This window comes from Talpa occidentalis, unplaced genomic scaffold (genome assembly GCF_014898055.3).
Source record: "Talpa occidentalis isolate TD23 unplaced genomic scaffold, MPIMG_talOcc4v2.1 talOcc4.10, whole genome shotgun sequence".
Classification (NCBI taxonomy): domain Eukaryota; kingdom Metazoa; phylum Chordata; class Mammalia; order Eulipotyphla; family Talpidae; genus Talpa; species Talpa occidentalis.
In genome coordinates this window covers 70,633,068-70,645,371 of record NW_023600993.1, presented here as the reverse complement: position 1 = coordinate 70,645,371, position 12,304 = coordinate 70,633,068, and the positions used below count along the sequence as shown (strand labels likewise).

The window sequence follows — 12,304 nt, the reverse complement described above, 5'->3', positions numbered from 1 at the left end:
ATCAGCCTGCCAAGGACACCTATGCCTCAGCTTTTCTTGACAGCTTTATGTAAGTTTAGATCGAAAGTCCTCAAACAAATTGAGGTGGAATATTACACTTAAAATGCGGTAGAACCCTCTAAATTAATGTCATGGGGGGACCAGGGGTAACCATAGCATCTCCAGTGTTCCTCTTCCATGCAACTTCTAGAATCTTGTTCAGAACCTTGGTCTGGCTGTGAGTCTCAGTCTCTCTCCTCTCTCATCACTAGAGACAATGTTTCTAAGAGAATAAAGTCTGTGGTGAAGTCAGAACCTGCCAATAGGCACCTATGTTAGTGCCTCAAGGCACCATGAGGCTAAAATACCAAGCTTATAATAAGGAAATATTATTTGCAATGAAATAGTTTGGGTGGTTTATTTTTGTTTTGTTTTGTTTTTGTTGTTGGTTTTTTTGTTTTTTTTTTTTTTGTAAGTCTAATCATACATGATCACTTGAAAAAGACAGAACAGGAAAAAGGAAGATTTTTTTGGTTATCATTCAAACCATATTCCCTGGGAGATTTACAATTCTCCTCAAGGCCAGAGTTCTATCCATCTTCCCCAGGAATTGCTTCCCCAACACCATCTTCATTGAAATTAAAGATAGAGCAACGTGAGTGCAGATAATGTAGTAAAAAGAAATTGTCTGTGAAAACCGCTGACTACAGATGTCACATAAAACAGCAGGGCTAATATCATGTCGTTCGGATACACTTGCCCTCACAATTCAAAAGCCCTTACGTATCTCGACACTTTAGCTAGAGCCTGTTCACCTCTATTAAGCCATACGCCATGGTGATTTCCTATTACCTTAGATATTTTTCAGTTTAACCACTGTTGCCAAGGGTCTCTGCTTTTATTAGTTCCAATCAACCTTTGAAATCGCCCAATGACATAGTATTTGTCTTTCAAAATCCTCTTCTTCTGTGATGCTTTCTCTGATCTGCTTCATTACCCTTGCCCAGCAAAAGGAACCTTCTGTGCCCCATATCTGCTAAGGAAAACATGGCTGCAAGTACAGAAACCCTGACTAGTGGCAACTGAGACAAACAGGAGGTCCATTTTGTCGCTAGTAAAAGTACAGAGGGAGATAGTTTCTGGAATTAGATCAGTTGGTGAATGGCATCCTCGGAGCTCTGCCATCCTTAGGAGGTTGGCAATGGTTCCTGCCATTGCAGACATCACCTACAAATTCAAGGTATAAATAAAGGGTAACATTAACTGCATCTGCCCCTTACTTTTTGGGCAAAACTGTGTCATATGGCCATGGCTAGTTCCAGGGAGATTAGAACATTGAGGATATTGTCACTAGAAATAGAAAATCAGCTTTCTTGGAAATTGCTCCTCGTTTTACTGTTTTCACTATGGCTCTTTGTTATCACCTTGGCTCTCTGTAACCTAGTGCCATGATAATATGCAGTGCTCAAAGTGACCTCAAAACCTCAGTGATAAATGACAACAAACGTTTGTTTATTTGGCTCATGGGTCTTTAGGATTCAGTTGAACTGGTTTGAAGTTGGCCGGTCTGAGCTGGACTCACCTAGAGTCTGGGGGTCAACTGATTGTCTGCTGATCTCTCACAGCCTCATCTGGGGTGACTGGGGGCACTCAGCTCTGCTCTCCTTGTCTCTTGGTAGCTGGGGTACAACCCTGGGGTGTTATTGATGTTACATGAGCTGCTTTGTCCTCTTCAAGCACCTTTGCTTGTTGTTTCCACTTACTCCTCACAAACCCTCATAAATTTATTGAGGAGCATGGTGTGATGGTCACCTGTTGAGGAGGGCTAGGCGAGGTAAGGGGAGTTGTTCAAGCTCACAGAAGCTTGAGGTGTGAAGTCTAAGACTTGGTGCCAGGTCCTTTACCCCATCTTGACTTCCTCCAAGGTCACAAGCTTCCTCTCCTTCAACAGCTACTGTGCTGGATGGTGCCCCTCAGACATTTCCCATGATGACTTCCAAGGGAAACCCTCCTTGGAACGCATTCACTTCATGTACAGGGGGCCCTTGTTCTGGGTCAGTCCACCTGGGGATGGGGTGGACATGAACATACATGTCCCTTCAAGAGAAGGGAGGCTGGATACACTTGTGCACCATTCAGGCAATACATGGTCGATGCCCAAGTACAGATTCCCACATGGAATGGAAAGTTTCTAGAGAAGAAGCACCCTGTGGGGTCTCCCCGGTGGTGCAGCAGTTGAGCACTGGGCTGCAAAGCTGCCTGCAGCCTCCGCAGCACCGGTTTGATCCCTGGCCACCGGTGAGGATCCCACATGGCACGCACACCTCTCCTGCCATGCCCGCTGCTCCTCACAGTAGTGTATTTAATCAGTCTGCCTGTTCTGCTCCCCGCTCTGGCTCTGGTGAATTCTCTCACCCTCCTGTGCTTCTGACTATACCTAGTGCTTGTATAAATAAATAAATAAATCTTTAAAAAAAAAAACAAAAACACCCTGTGGTCATGAGTCCTGGGTCAATAGAATCATCTCCTTCCTCTCCAGATACCCCTCATCCACCATTTCCAGAATGAGTCCCACTTGCCTTTGTTCTGGTCCATGTAGCTGTGCACTCAGAATCCAGGTGCATGTGGTACACTTGGGCTGTCCCAGGTTATTGGGCCCATTCAAGCATTTTCGAGAGTTCAAATCTGCCTTGTATTTTGTAGTTAACCTTGCAAAAATAATAATATTTAAAGAAAACATCTCCCAACAATTCCACATCTGGAAATTTATCCTAGAAATGCTGAGGGACATATGTTTAAAGGTTTTGATTGCAGGACACCTTCGTTAGATTACCCCTTTCTGCCTGTAGACACCACCAAGTAAGCATTGTAAAAGCGTCCCCTTCCACTGCCATCATGTCAAAGTCAGAGTCTCCCAAGGATCCAGAAGAGCTGTGGATGTTCTTCATTGGAGGTTTAAGCTTTGAAATAACCTGTGAGAGTCTGAGAAGCCATTTTGAGCAATGGGGATGCTCTCAGACCATGTGCTAATGAGAAATGCAAACACTCAGCCATCCAAAAGCTTTGGGTTTATCACTTACACCACGGTGGAGGAGGTAGATGCAGCCATGAATGCAAGGCCTCACAAGGCAGATGGGAGAGTTGTGGAACCAGAGAGGGCTGTCTCAAGAGAAGATTCTCAAAGACCCAGTGCCCACTTAAATGAAAAAGATTTGTGTTGGTGGCATTAAAGAAGAAACTGAAGAAAATCCCCTAAGACATTGTTTTGAGCAGTATGGGAAATTCGAAGTGGCTAAAATTATGACTGCTGAAGGCAGGGGCAAAAGAGAGGATTTGCCTTTCTAACCTTTGATGACTGTGATTCTGTAGACAAGATTGTTATTCAGAAATGCCATACTAGTGCACGCAGGGAGTGCGTCCCCGCATCGCCACTTTAGAACAGGGACATTTCTTCAGTAAAGACTGCTTGAAACCAGCAGAAGGCTCCCGGAGGAGCCAGAGGTGAGCCCAAGATGCCGGCCAGTACCAGCAACACAGTGTCCCAATGCATATGGCAAATTAGAAAACAGACAGTAGGGAGTAGAAAAACCACATGCAACCCAGCAACTCCTCAGGAAAAAAGCACACCACAAAAAGAAAACCACCCCCCAGATTGCAACGACAGTAACTTGGAAGAACTTCTGAGCCTTCCAGAAAGAGAGTTTAAAATTGCCATGAATAAAAAACTGACAGGAGTCATAAAGGAAAACAATGATAAGGGAAAAATAATCAACGATCAGAAGAATGAAATTGAGTCCCTAAAGAGGGAAGTAAAAGAAATGCAGGAAATCAAAGAATTAATGGAGGCGCTAAAGAACTCTGGGAAAAGCAATGAAAGCAGAATAGATGAAATGGAAGAACGAATAAGTACTCTTGAAGACACAGAAATAAAAAGAACCAAAACAGAAAAGGAAAGAGAAGTATGAAGGAAAAAGAACGAAGAAAGACTTCGGGAACTATCTGACACCATGAGGAAAGGAAATATAAGAGTTCTAGGAATCCCAGAAGGAGAGGAGAGAGATGTAGGAACAGAGAAAATATTCAATGAGATAATTGAAGAGAACTTCCCAAATGTGAAGAAGGAGCTGAAAATTGATATACAAAAAGCAAGAAGAACACCAAACTTCCACAACAAAAGGAAAAATACAGCAAGACACATAATAGTAAAGCTCCCAAGAATCCAGGACAAGGAAAAAATAATAAAGCTGACAAGAGGGAAGAAACAGATAACATTCAAAGGAAAACCAATCAGACTGACATCAGACATCAGAAGAAACACTACGGGCAAGGAGCAAGTAGAGGGACATAGTCAACAGACTCCAAGAAAACAGATGCCAACCAAGAATACTCTATCCTGCAAAGCTCTCCTTCCTCTATGAAGAAAGAATAAAGACCTTCCCAGACAAACAGAAACTCTGGAATTTCATTACGACTAAACCCCCTCTCCAAAAAATACTACAAGGAGTCCTAAAGCCAGAACCTCAGAGGGACGAATAACAATGAAAGAAGGCCAAAAAAAAAGTTATTAAAAGAATAAATAAATAAAATCAAAGGAAAGACAAACACAATGGCAAATACAGATGTTAACATATCAATATTAACTCTAAATGTAAATGGACTAAACTCTTCAATAAAAAGACACAGAGTCGCAGGCTGGATTAAGAAACAAAACCCAACCTTTTGCTGTCTCCAGGAAAAACATTTAGCTACAAAAGATAAAAATAGACTCAAAGTTAAAGGATGGAAAACAATCCTACAAGCAAATGGACCAAAGAAGAAAGCAGGAACAGCTATACTTATATCAGATAAAAGAGATTTCAAACTCAAAAAGATAAAAAGAGACCCCAACGGTCACTACATTATGATCAAGGGGACAATACTTCAAGAAGAAATAACACTCATTAACATACATTCACCAAACAAAGGAGCACCAAAATATATCAGACAACTATTGTCATCTCTGAAAATAGACATCAGAGAAAACATATACGTAGTGGGAGACTTCAACACACCACTATCAACAATGGATAGATCAACGAGACAAAAAATAAGTAAAGACACTAATGCTCTATATAAGGATCTAGAGCGCTTGGGCTTAACAGACATCTATAGAACACTAAACCCAAAAAAAATCTGAGTACACATTTTTCTCAAGTGCACACGGATCATTCTCCAGGATCGATCACATCCTGGGACACAAGACAAACATCAACAGATACACCAAGATTGAAATCATACCAACCATCTTTTCTGACGATGAAGGCATCAAACTAGAAATAAACCATAAAAAGAAGGCAAGGAACTCTCCTACCTCATGGAGATTGGAAACCACACTTCTGGAAGACCACTGGACTAACGAGGATATTAAAGAAGAAATTAAAAAATTCTTTGAATTGAATGACAAGGAGGACACCAATTTCCTAAATGTATGGGATGCAGCAAAAGCAGTAATAAGAGGAAAATATATAGCAATAGAGGCTCACATCAAGAAACAAGAGAGAACTCAAAGAAACAACCTAATCTCAAAGCTCAAAGATCTAGAAAAAGAACAACAAAAAAACCCCAAAACCAGTAGAAGAAAAGAAATAATAAAAACCAAAGCAGAAATAAATGAAATCGAAACTAAAAAAAACAATCCAAAAGATCAATGAAACCAAGAGCTGGTTCTTCAAAAAAATCAATAAAATAGACAAACCCCTAGCCACGCTCACAAAGGAAAAAAGGGAGAAAGCACAAATAAACAGAATCATAAATGAAAGAGGAGAAATCACAATGGACACAGCAGAAATCAAAAGAATAATCAGTAACTACTATGAACAGTTATATGGAAACAAGTTCAACAATCTAGAGGAGATGGACAAATTCCTACAACTCTACAATCACCCAAAGCTAGATAAAGAAGAAATAGAACACCTAAACAGACTAATTACAAGCAGCGAAATTGAAGTGGTAATCAAAAACCTCCCCAAAAACAAAAGCCCAGGACCTGATGGATTTACAAATGAATTCTACCAAACATTCAGAGACGAATTAGTGCCTATCCTTCACAAACTCTTCCAAAAAATTGAGAAGGAAGGGACAATACCAAACACGTTCTATGAAGCCAACATTATACTAATACCAAAACCGAACAAGGACAACACAAAAAAGGAAAACTACAGGCCAATCTCCCTAATGAACACTGATGCAAAAATCCTCAATAAAATTTTAGCTATCAGAATCAAACAATGTATCCATAAGATAATTCACCACGACCAAGTAGGATTCATTCCAGGGACACAAGGATGGTTCAACATCCGAAAATCAATCAACGTTATCCAACACATCAACAAAAAGAAATATAAAAACCATATGATAACATCAATAGATGCTGAGAAAGCCTTCGACAAAGTGCAACACCCATTCATGATGAAAGCCCTTGAAATTCTTGGGATACAAGGAACATACCTCAACATCATAAAGGCCATATATGACAAGCCAACAGCCAGTATCTTTCTCAATGGTGAAAAGCTGAAAGCATTTCCATTAAGATCTGGAACAAGACAAGGATGTCCACTCTCACCACTGCTTTTCAATATAATACTGGAAGTCCTAGCCAGAGCAATAAGACAAGAGAAAGACATACAAGGAATCCAAATAGGAAAAGAAGAAGTCAAACTATCACTATTTGCAGATGATATGATAATATACATAGAGAACCCCAAAAACTCCACAGAAAAACTAATTCTACTCATCAATCAGTTCAGTAAAGTGGCAGGATACAAAAGCAACACGCAAAAGTCAGTAGCCTTCCTATACACAAACAATAAATCTGAAGAAGAAGAAATTTAAAAAAATCCCTTTTATTATCGAAACAAAATAAATCAAATACTTGGGAATAAATCTAACTAAAGAGGTAAAGGACCTATACAAAGAAAACTATAAAACACTGTTAAAAGAAATAGAAGAAGACACAAAGAAATGGAAAGACATCCCCTGCTCATGGATTGGAAGAATAAACATTATTAAAATGGCCATCCTACCAAAAGCAATATACAGATTCAATGCTATTCCAATAAAAATTTCAATGTCATTCTTCAAAGAAATAGAACAATTATTGATGAAATTCATATGGAATCACCAAAAACCCCAAATAGCCAAAGCTATCCTGAAAAAAAGAGAAGGGAATGGAGGCATCACACTCCCAGACTTCAAACTATACTACAAAGCCATAATCATCAAAACTGCATGGTATTGGAACAAGAACAGACACACAGACCAATGGAATCGAATAGAAAATCCAGAAATAAACCCACAGATTTATGGTCAACTAATCTTTGACAAAGGAGCAAAGAATATGCATTGGAGCAAAGAAAGTTTGTTCAATAAATGGTGCAGGGAAAACTGGGTCGCTACATGCAAAAGAATGAAGCTTGACTACTACCTCACACCATACACAAAAACCAACTCAAAAATGGGTTAAAGAACTAAACATAAGACCTGAAACCATAAAATACATAGAAGGAAATATAGGCAAAATACTATGTGATATGCAATCAAAGACATCTTTACAGACACATCACCCAAAGCAGTGATAGTGAAGGCAAATATAAACAGCTGGGACTACATCAAATTAAAGAGCTTCTACACAGCAAAGAGACAATAACACAAGCAAAGAGAAACCCCACCGACTGGGAGAACATTTTTGCACACAACACTAATGATAAAGGACTGATCACAAAAATCTACAAAGAGCTGATTAGACTCAACAAAAACAAAGAAAATATTCCAGTCAAAAAATGGGCAAAAGAGCTAAAAAGAAACTTCTCTGAAGAAGAAATGCAAATGGCCAACAGGCATATGAAAAAATGTTCAACATCACTTGTAATCAGGGAAATGCAAATCAAAACTACCATGAGATACCATCTTACACCAGTGAGAACGGCACATATTAAAAAAACTAGCAACAACAAATGTTGGCGAGGTTGTGGAGAAAAAGGAACTGTCCTGCACTGTTGGTGGGAGTGCAAACTGGTCCAACCACTGTGGAGAGCTGTGTGGAGATTTCTTGACCTACTAAACATAGAGCTTCCACATGATCCAGCAATTCCACTCCTAGGTATTTACCCAAAGGACACAGAAACATCAATTCCAAAGAGCACCTGCACCCCTATGTTTATAGCAGCACTCTTTACAATAGCTAAGCTTTGGAAACAACCCAAATGCCCAAAAATAGATGACTGGATCAAGAAGATGTGGTACATATACACCATGGACTATTACTCAGCATTCAAAAAAGATAAACACATGCAATTTGCAGCAACATGGATGGCGCTGGAAGGGATCATGCTCAGCGAAACAAGCCAGAAAGAAAAAGAAAAATACCGGATGGTCTCACTCATAGCAGGAATCTAGAAAACTTAAATAAGGGACCAGGAAAATGAATAACTATAAGAAAGTGAAAATCAAAATCAACAAAAAACTATGAACCAGAGACACTTTTTGGCAGGTGGGGGGCGGGAGGGGAGGGATTGGGGTCAGAATGGGGGGGGTTGCAATTGTATGGGGAATATAAAAATAAAATTTATTATTTAAAAAAAATCTAATCTAAAAAAAATAAATAAAAATAAAATATCTTAAAAAAAAAAGAAATAAGCCAGAAAGAAAAAGAAAAATACCAGATGGTCTCACTCATAGCAGGAATCTAGAAAACTTAAATAAGGGACCAGGAAAATGAATAACTATAAGAAAGTAAAAATCAAAATCAAACAACTATGAACCAGAGACACTCTATGGGGGTTGGGGGACAGGGAGGGGAGGGATTAGGGTCAAAATAAGGGGGTCGCAATTGTATGGGGAATATAAAAATAAAAAAGAATTTATATAAAAAAAAAAAAAGAAATGCCATACTGTCAATGGCCACAACTGTGAAGTAAGGAAAGCCCTGTCTAAGCCGGAGGTGGCCAGTGCTTCACTCAGCCAAAGAGGTCAAAGTGGTTCTGGAAGCTTTGGTGGTGGTCATGGAGGTGGTTTTGTTGGGAATGACCACTTTGGTTGTGGAGGAAACTTCAGTGGTCAAGGTGACCTTGGTGACAGCCGTAGTGGTGCAGGTGGCGGATATGGTGGCAGTGAGGATGGCTGTAGTGGATTTGGTAGCGGTGGTGCTTATGGAAGAGTCTTGGTTAGTCTGGAAGAAGCAGAGGCCATCAAAATAGTAGACAGGGTTATGGAACCCAGGGTAGTGGCTGTGGCAGGAGTGGCAAGCTACAATGATTTTGGCAATTACAACAATCTTCAAATTTTGGGCTCATGAAAGGTGGAAATTTTGGAGGCAGAAGCGTGGCCTATGGTGGCAGAAGCCAATACTTCACCAAACCACGAAACCAGGATGACTCCAGAAACAACAGTGACAATGACAATGGCAGAAGGTTTTATCAACTGCAAGAAACAAAGCTTAGCAGAGAGGAGAGAAGTGACAGGGGAGCTACAGGTTACAACAGATCTGTGACCTAAGCCAAGCACAGAGGTGGCAGGGCTTCGCTGCTCCAAAGAAGACATATTTTAGACAATACTTGTGTGAATGGGTAAAAAACTTAAGGACTGTATTTGTGACTAATTGTATAACAGATTATTTTAGTTTCTGTTCTGTGGCAAGTGTAAAAGCATTCCAACAAAGAATTTTAATGTAGTTTTTTTTTTGCACCCATGCTATTGATTGCTAAATGTAATAGTCTGATCATGACACTGAATAAATGTGTCTTTTAAAAAAATAAAGATTTTCATTGCAGCAGTGTTTACAGTCCATTCATTTATAGGGGAAAACAAGAATTAACTAAAAAATAAGGAAAGGTAGCTAGTTTTTACTCGTGTTCACACTGATCACATTTATTCACTTTTGTAAATGCTATATTCATATGTGAGTATGTAATTAAAATAAAAAAATTTTAAATAAGTTAAATGAAACATATAATTAGTTAAATGGAAATGGCTTTTAGAGGCAGGGGATATCAGTGGCTCATATAGGCAGACTGCATGGGTGGGTGACTGGGATTCTGAATCTGTTGTTATCTCTCTGTGGTTGGAGAAGACATGTTATTGGTAGGAGAGCTGAAAATAGAGAAATGGGGGTGCAGCAGGGAATCAGAAATGACCTCTGAATGGAGAAGCAGCTGGACTCTATGGGAGACTGGGAGAGAGTTGGAGGATCAAATCCAATCCCTGCCATTTGCTAACCACGCAGCCTTGGATAAGTTATTATATCTTCTGAGAAATGGGCCAATAATTCCTTGCCTCCCACAGGAATTAGAAAAATTAAGATAGTCCTTTTAAAGTATCTGGAACTTGCTTGAGTTATTGGTCTAAGTAGTGGCAAAGTATTAATGGTAATAGTACTAGTGTCATCATGATCAATGATAATATTACATCCTTTGGAACCATAGGAATAATCAAACAGATCCCCACATGCCTTACTCTGTAATTATTTGGACAAGTTGTATCAAAATTACCATCATCACACTTCCGGTAGGCTTTCTGCATCTTAGTATTTGACTTTATACATTTGTTTTGTTGTGTTCTTTTGTTCTGTTTTGGTTTTGTGGGTTTTCTTATAAGTAGCAGTAAACCTTCTTTAGAGTATCTTAGATTCACAACAAAATTGAGCAGAAGGTACAGTTTCCTTTCCCATTACTCCACATGCACATCCTCTCCTGTCCCTGACAACTCCCAAGTCGATATCTTGTTCTGTTTTGTTTGTTTTCCCAGTGGGAACCTGATTTCCAGTGGGTAACACCACAGAAAGTTAGAATGAATGTCTAGCAGGTAAAGTGGCAGGTCCACCCTCAGATGCCAGGAGGCACGCTGCAGCCAGAAAGGAACCTCTGGTTTCCAGTGGTGCCTTGCCACAGATAACTGATTGAGGGTGGGTGGCCCCACCATACTCTTTGTGCAAAGGAACTAATATGACTTTAAATAGCCATCACCCTTGAAAGTACAAAAGCCTCGCAGATCTATTCATTTCTCATCCCATTCCAAACATTGATATTGCAATGTGTTAGATGGAGTTTCTTGCCTTGAAACAGGATCAATATGTAATATTGGAATGTATTTTTAGAAAGATGTTTTAGAGACTTCTAAATGTCGTTGGCTGTTTCAGTAAGTTGGGTATGTCAGCTCTGGACATCTTACTGAGATCGTGGAGAATCCACAGAGGTGTAACAGTAATTCCAATTGCTGCATTTGCAAGTCCTTTCAAAGATAATGTTAAAGTCTGCATGTCACTGATGAGCTCAGTCATAGGGCAGAGAGGGTTTGAATCCATAGCAACTTGGGAATGTACATTCTGACTCATCCACAAAGCTGTAAAGCAGAGCATTAAACTTTTTTTTTTAATTTACATTTTCCCAAAAATAAGTCTCACAGGCAAATAATTTTGTGTAGCTTATGAATAGACCAATCAATAAAAAGTTATTTTTATTGCTTTCTCTGCATGCTAAGCATCGCAGACTCCTCGGAGATTAACATTAAGACAGAGTCCTCACCTCTAAAATCTCTCAAGACCCCCGAAGACTACAGAAGTAATAGAAATTTAAGATGGAAAAACCAGAAAATATGGATAGAAATTGTGAAATACACCCAGTGTCACACCAACCATGGGAGAAATTATTTTGATTTATGGCCTTACAAACTCTTATATGTAGATACACTTATATAAGTGTGTGTGTGTATATACTCATATACATAAGTTGTTTAAAAAAGAGATTGTGCACACCATTTTCTAACATTTTTCTGTTAGTAATGTGTTGCAAATACCTTTCCTTATCACAAAATATGCATTTACATAATCCCTTCTAAGGTATTTCCTTGAATGATGAATCATAGTTTATGTAACTCATCCCCTATAGTGCATTTGTTAGGTTTTGATAATTTATTGTAATCATCATTTTGGAATAAATATCCCTGGTGCACATGTTGTTTTTTGTGCACATATCTGATATTTCCACAGAATCAAGTGTTAAGATGCACTTTGGAATCTTTCAATCTGGTTGAAGAGCCCAAACACACACATGTGAAAAAGAAAACAAGCTGATGAGGGTAGAGGAGCAGCTGAATCAGTGCAACAGCCAGGAGTCAAGGGCCAGGGAGCTCATTTCATGCTTGGGTGATTACAGGCTTCAGGAAGGACAGTTGCAAGTGACAGAAATCAACTTTAGTGTAAAAGGAATATTATCAGTTCATGAAATTGGAAAATCCACTTTGGCTTCAGATTGAGCTGGATCCAGAGTTCACATGGTGTCTGGGGGGGTGGGGG

The 12,304-nt window shown here is 39.4% G+C and overlaps 1 protein-coding gene and 1 pseudogene across 1 annotated transcript in view; both read left to right on the top strand.

The window, feature by feature from the left end:
* Positions 1-12,304, top strand: part of SLC24A3 (solute carrier family 24 member 3) — a 523,373-nt gene that overhangs the window by 356,427 nt on the left and 154,642 nt on the right. The window lies entirely within an intron of this gene.
* LOC119237529 (heterogeneous nuclear ribonucleoprotein A1-like) lies at positions 2,875-9,510 on the top strand (annotated as a pseudogene).